This window comes from Pyrgilauda ruficollis, unplaced genomic scaffold (genome assembly GCF_017590135.1).
Source record: "Pyrgilauda ruficollis isolate IOZ18807 unplaced genomic scaffold, ASM1759013v1 scaffold29, whole genome shotgun sequence".
Lineage (NCBI taxonomy): Eukaryota > Metazoa > Chordata > Aves > Passeriformes > Passeridae > Pyrgilauda > Pyrgilauda ruficollis.
The window spans coordinates 15216847-15231121 of NW_024524266.1; the positions used below are offsets into that span (position 1 = coordinate 15216847).

General features: G+C 36.1%; 1 protein-coding gene across 8 annotated transcripts in view; it reads right to left on the reverse strand.

Moving 5' to 3' along the window:
* DMD (dystrophin) overlaps positions 1–14275 on the reverse strand; it is a 1148466-nt gene that overhangs the window by 344350 nt on the left and 789841 nt on the right. The gene's annotated exons all lie outside the window — the stretch shown is intronic.

The window sequence follows — 14275 nt, forward strand, 5'->3', positions numbered from 1 at the left end:
CCATGGGAAGCTGTAAAACACCAGTAGACAAGTTTCTGTTTAGAATTGGTGTTGGGGTAAACACAAGGATAGTGGCAGCTAGGGACAAAGAGGATCACCAGAAAAATCAAAAGCAAAGAGGGATGGAAAAGGGCAATGTTACCAAAATAAACAGTGGTAGGTCACTTCATCTTGAAGGTCTCAATAAAATGAATAAAAAGATAGCACAAATTCATAGTAAGAAAGACAGGCATGAGAAATCTCATTCAAGAGGCTCTGTTGTTCTGTCTGTTTTACACTACCAGCTGATGAAAAGTGCACTGGTTAACATTTCTTCATTCAGTACATGGCATTAAAACTGTCTAATGAGACGCGACAATGATACTGAGTTTAGAAAGATTAAAAATTTTAAAAGAAAACTGCAATTGTGAGTACTAAACTACCACTTAGGTAGTAAAAATACTTACAGAAATAAATTAAAAATAAAAGCACAGCAGTACTGACAGTTCCTAAAGGTTCAGGGAGGCACCTACCATTAACAACTGAATGAATTAACAACAGCATATTCTTCAGCAATTTCTTTTCTAATCTGGAAAGGTGTAATCCATGTACTAACAAAAGGAAATCCCAAATAATGTCTCCCAACATATAGCAACTTCATTTTGCCAAGTACTGACCAAATAAATAATGGGCAAAACTCTACAATTAAGACAAAAAAACAAACCAACCAATCAAAACAAACAAAAATCCAAATCTACTGAAAATTGTAAAAGAAAAGATAAACTATGTCTGGAGTTCCAAGATTCATTATTTATTTCATTTTATTATAGTAATATAAGTGAAATAATACCTGTTATCAAAATGAATTGGTTGGGATCTTTTTGTTTTCCTCTCTTCACCCAACTACAGTATAGGTTGATCACCTTATCCTAACCAGTATTGCTGACTACCCACTGACTCGCCAAGTTAATTTGCTGTCCACATTCTGTTATCATAAATGTGACAGCAGACACGATTTTGTGCCAGGTATGTCACTATCTGAGCTAACGCATTGTTTTATTGGTGGAAAGCTGCTGTTCTTTTTACTGCAATAAACCTGCTGAAATCTATACAATTTTAAGTCCCAAAAAGGGCCCATTTTGCTCCTATGTTTAAACTCAGCATATAAAGTATGTCTACGCTGGTCCCTGAAACTTTACTTGTGAAACTTTATGAACAACCACTTAAAATAAAGGCTTAGTAAATTCAATGTCTTCTTTAATTTTCCTTTTCAAATACTATTGAACAACACATGACAACACAATACAACAAATAAGTTGCATCAAACCTTGCAATGACACTTGAATGCAATGACTTCTTGCAGTATTTGAAACATGTTTCAATTCCTTTTTTTAATTTTTTTTTATTATTCATTTCAATGTTAATGAAATATAACTGTAAGGATTCATAGAGAATGAGCACTGAAAAGCAATGCACTGCAAAACTGGGATATTGAGGTGGGTGAGAGTTTACTAACCTTTTGATAAAACCCTCGTTAAAGTCTTATTTTCTTTCTGTTTCAATACTATGTTAACTTTTTACTTCTCTACTCAGCACATAAAGAAAAAAAATAATCAAGGAGTGTTAATGAAGAGGTAATTTTCTCCCTATGTTAATGAAAGCTAGGCATTTTAATAATTGTTATTTAATTTTTGTTTCATTGCTTGTTTTGGGATTTTTTGGGTTTTTTTCCTCAAACTAAGCTATCTGCAGTATTTGGCCAATATTTCCTCTTGTGTTATTCTACATGTCTCAAATACTCATCTTCTTTTATGACAGTATCTGTTACCATAACAAATTCTGTCACAGGAAAATCACATTACAACTCCCTATGGAGTCCAAGAATACCAAGAGTACTGTGGATGTGCCTATGCTGAGGGTTTAACCTGAGGCATGAACGTGCCTTTGAAATGGATTTCTCAATCCTCCACTGTTATGAATAAAAAGTTATCTATTTTTGTTTAAGGTGCGACGGCTTGCACCCACGCCGCCGATTTCTCTCCACCTGAGCTGAATCTCTTTAATAAAGGCATTAAAAAGGAGAAAGATCTCCTGCCCATTTATTTCATCCACCCTCACTGGACTTTGTTTTTTTCCCATGGACTGGAGCATGGACACCATTTTCTTTCAGGCTGTAACCAGTGTGGAAGGTGTAATGTATTGAGGTGTTAAATCACTGATTCCCTCTGCTCTACAATTTCCTGGAGTTACATGAACTAACCTTATGTAGTCTAATCTTTCAAATTCAGTGGCCTTGACCTAAACCAAAATGCATCGTGCAAGTCTACCCAATACAGCATGATGCTTCCTTTGAGACATATGTGGCAATAAGAATAGAGGCAAGAGTACAGGGGAAAAAGAGGCTCTCAATATCTTGGCATTCATTTGGACACTGCTGAAATTAACAGATACCTTATCTGTCAGAGCAGCAAATACTTTGATTGTTGCCCACTAATCCCAACATCAATTAAAAACAAAACAAAATTACTTTAAATAAGTGCACATCTGACATGAAAATGCTGTAGTAACTCTTTGCCCAGTTCTTTGCTTGATGGGATAGCCCCTTGATGAATCCTGCCCAGTGAACATGTTTCCAGCAATTTCAAACCCATTTGCTAGGTGTCACCCTATTAATAGGGTTGACAGGCAAGAGAGTAGTTACAGGATTCTGCTCCATCATTTAATCCCCTAAGAGAAGAAAATGGTAATGACCACAATATAACTTCTGATGGTTTGCACACAAAAAAGACCACAGTTATTATCTAGGCTATGCAGGATCCAGAAGAAGAGCATAGTCCCAGAGCAGAGCCTGACCTCTAATCTTCATCACACAGGACAGGCTATTGCTAAAGCTAGGAGGAATTGTAGATGCTCATTTCCTTCAGTTTTTAGAGAACACCAAAGTCATATTTGTTTTAAAGTCCTGATCAAGTCCTCACATTCACTTTGCTGTGGGAGGATGCAGAGCTGTCTTTGGGAGACAGAGCTGACTGCTGGAATTGCACAATTTATGAACTGCCTGGGAAAGTAATCACAGTGCTGCTTCTGGGCTGGGTGATGAATATGCTAATTCAACTTTTCACACATATGGCAAATTAAAATACATCATCACTGGAAACTGCTGTTTCTCAAACATGTATAAACAAGAATCAGATGCTACCTTTTATCCATGATGCACTATCTATGAATTTTCAGTGGTGTTAAAGTAGTGCATCCAAACTGATGAAAGTCTGCTGCTGAACAAGCCACAATGGCTTATTCACCAGCAGACAACATGTCAATTCAACCTGCTTAACAAAGTTCCAGGCTGAAAAAGTGGCAAGGACTTGCCTACAGCCCCACCTGGACTATGAAAGTCTATTGATATAGCTCAGAACTCAGAAAATTCATATTCCCTAGCTGAAACCAATATATTGACTAAGCCTCTGGTGTTTATGCCAATGCAAGATAAAATTTCATGGTTTGGCATATGTTATTTCAAGGGATGGCAACTATCCTTGCAGACACAGACAGGCTGTTTGACATATGCTGCACATAGGTTAGGAGGCCCAGTCAGCTATGGTATTGGTATTGGTCTATATTGAGAATCACAAGCACTGATTCTCCTTCCCTGGTAACACTGGTAACTTTTGGAATCAGTTTCCCCATGAGCTTACATCCTTTGGATATGTTCTGCCAGGACAGTAGGAGAAATTCAGGGTAATTAAACCTGTGTCTTCATAGTGAAATACAATGCAAAAATGGAATCTTAATTTCAGCCTTCAAATAAAAAAATACAACTTTGAAATTAGTATAGTGAGTTGTTTCAAAATCTCTTGTTGTTTCAAGTTGTTTCATGACCTCTTTTTAGCAAGACAATATGTTAAATCAAAACTATAGAAGAGAATTTATTAACAGGAAAAGAGAAGCACTAAGCAATTTCCCTTTACTTATCAAGACAAGGCAGTGATGTGTAACAAGCGAATATAATAAATCTAAAAGCTAAAACTATTTGGCTGCTTTTAATTTCAAACAAACTTGTATGAAATAACCAGATATAAATCTCCATATAAATTTAACTTGATAATGGAAAACTACATTTAAATATGTTTTTCATGTAATTTAGGTGCAGAATAGTGTAACTTGTAATGAGAATTCTCAGAGGTGGATCTTCTTATTCATGCACACAGAATCATTAAGGTTAGGAAAGACCTGCATGATCAAGTCCAACCTTTTGATGCCAAAAGATTTTTAGCTTTTTCATTTATAGCTAGAGAGATAGCTGTAGCTTTGTAGATTTTTAATATATAGTTTTAGAGTTCCTAGAACTTTCATACCATTTTTCATACTTTAGAACAGTAGCTAACTCTCTCTAATATATTACGTTACACTCTTGAAATTCTGTTTAACCTTACTGTCAAGAAAAGAATTTCTAACAAGGACATCTTGTTTTGCACTAACATTTGAGAGACAAAAAAGAACCCCCTGGAGATACTCCAAGGTGCCCAAGGGTAGGTCACCAGGGCAACTGTTGTCCTATTGGGTGTACCTGATAGACTAATTAATTAACCTTATAAAAATTGTAGAAATCCTATATTGCTTGCCTGCATAGCTGTATTTGTGCCTGCATAGCTGTATTCGTGCTTTAATTAAAGCCTGAAGGCTTTAATTAAAGAACTGCTCTTTACATTAGCACTTTAACATTGTTTTAAAAGCTTTTCTTCTGATTATAGGCAACACTTCGACCAAACACCACCACTTCAGCTAAACCATAGCATGTAGTGCTTGGAACTTGAACACTTCCAGGAATGGTGACTCCAGCACTTCCCCAGGCAGCGTATTCACCCCTGACCATCCTTCTGGTGCAAAAATTCTTCCTGATGTCCAACCTGAACCTCCCCTGGCTCAGCCTGAGACTATTTTCTCTTGTCCTGTCACTGGTTGCCTGGGAGAAGAGACAGACCCTCACATGGCTGCAATCTCCTTTCAGGTATTTTGAGAGATCAAACTGAGCCTTCTTTGTCCAGGCTAAACCACTGCAGCTCTCTCAGCTGCTCCTCATCAGACCTGTGCTCCAACTCTGGCCTTGGTCCATTGCTCCAGCATCTCCAGGTGCCTCTGCTAAACCTTCCTGCCCTCCAAAGGATCAACACTCCTGCAAACTGCAAACATTTCCCCCTTTTAGACAAATGAAGTCCATCTTTCTCTAAGAGGGCTGGTGCTGTATAAACCACCTCATGACCAAAAAGGCCAACAACAATAACCTTTAAGCCATGTATTGATCAGGTGTGCTCTCCTGTACCTTTCAGGATTCTTCCCTGCTACCAAAGGGATTGAGGAAAACCACCTCAGTTCTTGTCCCTTCAACTAGTCATCCCAGTGCCCTGAAGTCCTTTTTGATTGCCCTAGAACTTCTTGTCACTGCTGACCTGGACAACCAGAAGTGGGTAATAATCAGAGTCTAGGGAGTCTCTTAATCATTTCTCTTATCTGGATCCCGGGGAGGCAAAAGACTTCTCTGTGGGATGGATCCAGTTGGTATACAGGGCCCTCAATTCCCCTTGGAAGGAGTCACCTACAACATTATCCTTCTTTATTAACAGCTGTAAATGTGAAATTTCAGCAAACATTCACACCTATCTTTCAAGTTGCTATTCCCACACATTAAGAACAAAGCTATAAATAAGTGGTGAGATTCTGAGTGCCTCATTTTTTCCTTATATATATAAAAAAAAAAAAAAGGGCATTAGATGGAAAACAATATATTCCCATTTTCAACAATTCTGATTCTAAAAAGTGACCTCATTTTTTTCCTTTGACTCAGCTCTGCATATTCCCATTCATGGAGCAGGATAACAAGCTAAACCCCCATAAAGAATGGTCAGAGGAGACTTAATTAAAATACATCAAAGTTCAGCTACCCCACAGTAAGCATCAGATCTTGATGGCAGATCAGACAGTACAGTCAACAGCATTCTTGGGAGTCACCTTAGATATTTATACAATATTATTAGAATACATCCAAGATATGCTCTAAACAGTTCTGTGGCCATCTTGAGTTGGAACCTAATCCACTGGGGGAAAAAAGCAGTTGCCAGCATTTAAACTTCCTGAATAATGACTTTAATCAATTTAGATAACATTCAAGGAAAGGCAAGCTCTTACCACTGTTCTATTTTTGTAACAGATTACAAGGTTTGATAACTTTCTGAATATTTTCATTATCTCTATATAGAAATAAAATGCTCTGTGAACATCTGAATTATAGAATTTAAATACACCTTCCTGTCTTAGGGATTTATGAAAAAGAGTATAAAATAACCCCCTGAAGTAATTCAATTTAAAGACCACTCCATTAGTGGCCTAGGTCAAAGCAGTGTAAAATTAGTTTATACCTAAAATTATTCTGTAACTAGTAGACAAAGTTTTATGTACTTACCTCTAAAAATGCCATTTTAATGATTAAATAAAATAAAAATTCTTTTCCCTGTTACATTAACTGTCTGATCTGCTAAATGTGTGAGAATAAAATTTGATCCCAAGCCCATGTTAGAAACTATCTTAATGTGGAAAAGAATATTGTGAGATACATTCAGCTTTTTAGAGCAAAGTATGCAAACAGATAACACCTGGTTTTAATGAGAGCCTGGAAAATTGATACAACTATAATTCTTGACCTATGTGGAAAATTTTTGAAATATTATGGAGAGGAAACAATCCTTACACAGAGAAGGCCACTACATGAAGGACCTCTTCCTTCTAAAAGTGCAATTTTAGAGTTCATAACCACTATGCAAACCTACAAGTGCAGCCTTTGTGCAGCTTGTAAAATATGCTGACATAATGTCTTTTAAGACTTGGTGTGTTTTTCATTATTCTGTTCCCTCCAATATTCCTAGTACTAGAAAAGGGAAGGAAAGAGAAGAACAAGGAAATCCTCCACAAAGAAATGGAACTAAGAAGGTCCCAAAATTTAAGTCATGCAAAGTGCCTGAAATTGGAAACACTACTATTCTGCAGAGTGAAATGTTTTATCCAAAGCATGTTTTCCTGCTAGCCATCAGAAATTCGTGAGCTTCTTCTGTACTTCTGGAGGAGATGAAATACAGTAATTTTTCCCCATACAGAGAAATCACTATCTATCCATTGCAGCTGTCTATCCTGAAAAGGAAATTTCCTGGAGGTACTGAAGATAGATGAAATTATTAGCTGTAGAGACATGACCTGCAGATACAGGATATGAAAAGAATTTGGCTATGGTGGTCATATACTGATAAAGCACAGTTAATCATCACCAGTTGGACTGCGAAAAGGTGCAGTCAGAATTCTTTGAGATTGGATGTGATTCAGAATATTTTATTTTGAGACTGGATAGGACAGGATGAAAGAGCTGCTCTTGTTCCACCAAGACTGCAGATCCTCTTTTATTTACAGTGCATAATAAAGAAGAGATAATAACAAACCCAAGAGAACTGACAGAGAAAAAGGAAATTTGGCAGAAAAACAAAATTAGAAATACATACAAGAAAATAAGGGAAATCATAATAATTTTACTAGCTCTCTTTTAGTATTCTGGGTTCTTAGGTGCTAAAGAATAGCAGCTTTGGAGGAAGAAAAGTTGTTTAGATCAACACAGTAGCAGATATGGGGTACACCACAAGAACCTTGACTGGCAAGTGAAATTTGGTGATAATTACAAAAATATTGAGCCATGAAATTTCTTCTTGTAAACAGGAAAGATAAATCAGAATTTATTCTCTCTTATTGCATAAATAATGAAGTTTTATTCAATAAACTTACTTAAAAATAACTTGTGAGGGAAGAATTGACATATTTATTTATTTTACCATCAAAATCTTAGTTGCTTATTATTCTCTTTCTTAGTAAGGGCTTAGCTGCAAATTTTCATTCTGTTTTCAAGTTAAGTAAAAAAAAAATAATTTTCAGAGGAGTTTCTGGCAACAAAAAGGAGTGAGGAAAGAAATCAAAATTAAAATCTGTTACTGGTCTAGCACTGGTTTGTTGATTGTAGCGTGTTTTTAGACATGCCCATCTTCTGGTATTAGAATTCCATAAATAATTTAAAAGAATGTGCATGAAGATGTATTTCTAGCATTTATTTTCCAACAGTTTAACTGCAAGGAATGGCAAAGACTGCTCCAGTACATTACTGCAACAGCAGAAGAGGAGGTAGATTTCAGTGAATAGAATTTATGTTCATATAGTATGGAAAGAATGCTGTTGACTCATTTTCAACTGCCTGGTTTGCAAATGGAAATGGAGAAGTTATATCCACACTCTGAGTGGGGGCATCTTTTCTTTTAATTTCCATAAATAAGTATGGAATAACTGGAATAAATAAGTTCTCATAAGTTGATCTTTTTAGAATCACAACCATTGATTTCATCTGGGAAAAATGAAACTCATCACAAAGAATGAAAAGAACTAGTAAGCAAATATTATTTAGCTGGGCTCAGGCTTACATGGATGTATTGCGCATAGCTGGGATGAACCTACCTTTCCTCACAGCAGCCTGGATAGCACTAATGAAAGCTGTGTTGATAACACAGGCATCTTTTAGCTGTTCCTGAGTAGCACTGACACAAACTCAAGGCCTTCTCTGTTTCTCATGCTGCTCCATCAGGCTGGAGGCACACAACAAACTGGGAGGGGACACAGGGGCAACAGCTGACCTCACCTGACCAAAGGGATACCCCAGACCATACAACACAATGCTTAGCAATAAATGCTCTGGGGAAGGATGAAAGAAGGACATCTGGAGTAAAAGAACTTGTCTTTCCAAGCAACTGTTTCTCGTGAATTCCAGCTTTCCTGGAAATAGCTGAACACCTTCCTGACCTTGGGAACTGTTGAATGAATTCCTTTGTTGCTTTGCTTGCATGGGCAGGTTTGTTTTACCTGTTAAACTATCTTTATCTCAACCCCCCAGTCTTCTCATCTTTGCTCTCATGGTTCCTTTACCCATCCCACTGGGAAGGTAAGGATGGGAGGGGGCAGGTGTTGAGCAAGCAGCTGTGTGGGGCTGAGCTGCCTGCCATCATTAACTCACAGCAACTGTTTTGAAAGTATTCCTGCCTGCCCTGCCAAGCATCTTGAAATGCAAAATTTTTCCAGTGAAAAGCACTGACTCTCTTTACAAGAGCATCTCACAAGAATTAAGCTTTACAGAACTATACCCAATGTCAAAGCTGCCTTTACTTGGAAGTTTAGCACAAAATTTGCAACAGGATTGGGTGATTTCCCCATTATCACTAACTTTAGTGAGAAAGAACTAAGATCACTTTAGACAGAAAATTTAATTTTCACTTAAATCAGCCAGCAAGTAAAAAATAAAGCAATTTGCTCAAATACCAGCCAAAATAATATCAGCCAAATCAAATATTCAAATATCTATTAGGTACAAAAACTGTGTATTGTTTCCAATGTACAAAAAACTATGAAGACATACATTGCCTGTTTCTAATATTTATTACATAGCAATAAATTCAAAGCAAATGAAACCAAAGCTAATATGACCTTTTGCAGCTGTGTTTATTAGAATGAGCTCCTCTTCATATTCCAGTATTTTAAATTGCTTGTGATCAGTAGAGATCACAAGCAATTTAAAATAACCATAAACTTAAAAAATAAGAGTTACTGTTTCACAAATAATGTGCTATTATCAAGAATATATCCAAGGCCTTTCAATAACTGTGTTTTGAAGAGACAGAATATTTTCTGTCAAGAATAGAACATTTGAAAAAGATAGTGAGAATGTTAAAAAACTGTTTTGTTGAATAGGAGAGGAAATTTCCTATCTTAGAAAACATAACTACACTGAAGCAAGCTACAGTTTTGGTATTAACTTCACTAGGGCCTTGGTAAACCGCCCTGTCATTTCTCTAAATTTGCTTTTGTATTTATTTGTTTGCTTATATTAAGAACATTTTGAATAGTACCTGAGCTGTTATCAGTAGTACAAGGAGGAAGCCAAAAAACCAAAGCTGAGATACTAGCTCACTAACTTCTAACCAACTCACCCACACTTCTAAAAAGCTTATGCTTTCAACAATGAATTCACATCTTGATTTATTATCCATTATTTCCAATAAAAACAATACTACTACACATCAAATACTTGATCACCTTTCAAAAATCTTTCACTTCCTGAGACACTGGGACACGGTGTTTGCAATCCATCCTTATGGCTGCAAAGTCTGTCATATATTAAATTTAAAAGGATTACTCATTGGGAAAGTTTTGCCATATTTTCACAAGCCACCTGCAGCTAATATTGCTTAATATTCTAGCAATTGGAATAGACTTCTTCAGAAGATATTTGGACACACTGTTTAAACTTTAAATGCTCAAAGCTCACAAACACAACATTGATTGGGTTTCTCCTTGAAGTTCCATAAGAAAATTTCAGGGAAGAGCCTTAACTGATTTATGCACAGAATATTAAGATATAGGTAGTTTAAATTTTATCAGCAGAAGTTTTTCCAGTTCAGCCTTTTGCCAAATCAGGTGCTGATGCCAGAATATGAGACAGATCTCTGTGGTGCATTTTCCTAATGTGCTCTTATAGACAAACTACACTACCTCTTATTGCATATAAAACTATTCCTTTAAAAGTATGTTAGCAAAATGAAAAGGTAAAAGAATCAGTAAAGTGTAAAAATCTGACTTATCTGGGCCTAGATTGTCAAGAAAAAACTGACAAATGATGACTGATGGATGAAAAATACAGCTATGTCCATTTGGCATTTTCATTCTCTCCTGTGGAGTAATTTTCTTTTATTTATCTAGAATTAGGTTTGCTACTCCTCAGCCTTGCTCTTCTGCCCTAACTTAAGGTTGTCAAGTAGATAATGAAGTGACTGACAAGAGTTGACAGCCTTCTTATTGTCATTCTAAGTTATCAAAGACAAAATCCAAATACATGTTACTTTTTAAAAATAAAGAGTTATTCTTTTCTTTCAAAGGATGGTCAGTTTTTATCTGCCAAAAAATAAACTAATTATGCTATTTTAAATATATGAAAAGTGACCACCACAGAGAGTAAACAGATACAAATTCTGTTTGAATTTGAAGAGAGTTTGAAGCAGTATAAGCAAAAATCAAGGCTGTATATGCCTTGGAAAAGGGCTCAAGTGTAAAGGAGCACAGGAGGAGTGAGTGATGAGCCAGAGGTAAGGAGGGAGTAAAGGGAAAAGACTGGGAAAGTGAGTAGGCAGGCACAAAGGACCATTGAGATTGCAAGAGGATTAAGAGTCAAAGATGACTAGAAAATATTAAGTGGTTTGTCATATTGTCTGGAGAAGAGGATTTGAAAGGGTCAGCAGAGTTTTCAGTGAGCTAGCAGTAGAAACATGAATTTCTGCATTCTGCCAATTCACTTCCTATCCAGAAGTGTCATTTCTCCATCCATTCCTTAAATGGGACTTGCGTTTTTGTCCATCTTTTCCATGTCCTCCACATCTATAATGACCTAAATCTGTCGCAATCATCCTGGAAGATGGTTTTCCCGGGGAAATGGCAGTGCTGAAGCACAGACCAGAAAGAATGCCCAGAAAGCACAGCTTTAACATTTTCCTGTGGTTAGAAGGAGGGATGATGACTCCTAAGGCTTTCAGCAGGTAGGAGGTGGAGGAGCAGGCAGTACCACCTCCCTCCTCTCCTCTGTGCCCTCTCCCCATACCCTTCCTTCCATCCCGCACATCCTGAGCTCTCCCGCAGAGGAAAGGAGCACCAGCTGCAGATATTTGTAGAACATGAAGGATGGGGTTGTCTCCTCAGGCTGGAATAGAGCAGCTTCAGCTCCTCTTTTAACAGCAGGGGAACTGGAATCAAGCTGAGCATCCCAGGCCATTTGGTCCTAAAAAGAGTAAATCATTGCAGCGGCAAAGAATTTGTGAAAGTATTAAATGTAAGTGGACCCCATGGAAATGCATACGTTGGTAAGATGCAACTTATTAAAATAAAGTCTAGAAATGCAAAAGAAGAAAACCTAAACACTGTTTATTTGATGTGTGCCTTTACTACACTGTGCATCTTGTTCAACCAGACAGAGAGGAATATAGAATAAGGTTGGGTAAATATCTGTATTTTAATTTCCTTATAAGAAGTTTAGTATGTGCTTTCTACATTTGCTGCTACTGACAAAGAAAAAAAAATAATCAGAGAAAAAAAAGCTTCTCTTTTTCATACACTTTGACACAAACTAGTTAATGGACTTTTTCGACCAATTTAAGATTATTTCTACAATCAAAAATTATTGATTTTAAGAATACAATAGATAACTAAGAAGGTGAAACAGCATTTAAAATATAGAATATATAGAATATAGAATTCATCCTTTGTTTTCTGGACTACACTAGTCAAACCTCAAAATTAAAGTGCACCAATCCTTGGCAAGATTAGAGTATGTTCCAGGGCTTTTTTAAACACTAAAACATTACTGTTCAATTTCTTCTGTTTCATTTTTGTTCTTTCAAAATATTGTATTTGAAGTAGGAATTCACTAAATAAAATCTCACTGCCTCAGAAAATTAGAACGTTTCAGATTAAAAAAAAAAATTGAAAATATTATTAAATGAAGATTTCTGTTAGTAATAAAACATATCAGAAATACTAGATACTTATTTTCTAGGTTAATTAAGGTGTTTCTGGACTGCATGATGGAAGAGCAAGAGAAAACAACAAATTTTATGATGCTAATTGAGCAGGGTTGAAGAAATCTGTGAATTTAAATTTTTCAGAAGACTTCGACTGTTTGACTTTATAAAAATACGGACCCTTAGATTTCAAACACTAAATGGCAAAGTAAATAGTCCACAGTAACAGCTAAAATTTATGAGCAACTAAAATCATATAAGCATTAGCCTATTTGTAAGCTTTTCTTAGCTTACTAGATAACATACTTTTCATTCTTTACGTGTTTGGGTTTCTAAAATTGTTTTTGGCTAATAGTATCTTGTTGACTACATCACAACACAATAAAACAGCTTTACTATGTACATATTAGAAAGAAGTTGGATTTTTTTTGGCTGTAAAAAAGCTTTTAACTCCCACGTAAAGTATTTTTCTAAAGCCTTAGCACACCACAAATGTTACATGGACTACATTTAAAAAGTGCAATCTGACTGTAACAGATTGCAAAATGTTAATTTTATCTTAGTCACAGTTGCAGCAGGTTGTAATAAGAAAGCTTTTACTTCTGGTATGTCTTATCCAGTAATTTTGATTTTTATGTACTTAAGAAAACCCCATTATTCTCATTCTGTTCTTCATAATACAGCATGAATTTAAACATGCTTTGAAGCTTTCTAGCAAGACATCTGGGAATCTCTAATCAAAATTCTCAATGACTTGAGGTCCTGTCATACACAGAATTGGGATTGAACAGGACTATCAGGAAATAAATATTTAGAGGAAAAGAAAACAGGGATAAATCAAGAAAAAAAGTTGGTTAGGTTTTCTGAAGGTATTTTCTTATGCTGTCAACTAAAGCAGCATCACTTCTAAGATTCCCCTTTTTTTGTTGCAACTGAAATAAACAAATCTCAACAGAACAGTCAGTGGGATGATGTAAAGGTCAGTATTTGCACAACTTCCTTGAGCCATAACTTTGGAGCTCCACAGATTGTTGATGCCGTAGGCAAAGCTGTTTCAAAGTGTTAAGTATAGGTCTATATCCACATGTTCAGAATAAGGTATCCCTAAAAGGTTTAAGTATATTAAATCTGGGTGACTGGATCAGAATAAACAAATTTCAAAGTGCTCATGTATGTCCTTAAATGTTCCATTAAGGAGACAATGAAAAAGCGACTATAACTTCCATTATAGCAACATTTGCCACCTTCACAGACTTTGATTATCTGACTTAGCCAAAAAAAGCTTGTGATTAAAGATAACCACATTATTATCAGGAGCAAAAAATAATTGCTTTGACCACTACAATAATTGTTTTTTGAACTAATACTAATTAGATACTCCATATTTGCTTTCCTGTCTGAATTAGAAAAACAGTACTGATGGTGAACAAACAGGGTTTAGTAATTGCTGTTTATTAATACAGTACTGGACCTCTCTCTAGTTTGGCAAACAAAGCAGTGACAGAAAGATGGAGTTAAATAAACTCAGCTGAGGAAAAATGTGCAGGTTTTAACTCAACCATTGAAGTAATTTACCAGAAGATGTGGATGACTGTTCATATGTGGAAATTAGAAACCGGTCTTGGTTGGTTTGATTTCATCTTGGATTTCTTTTAATTATT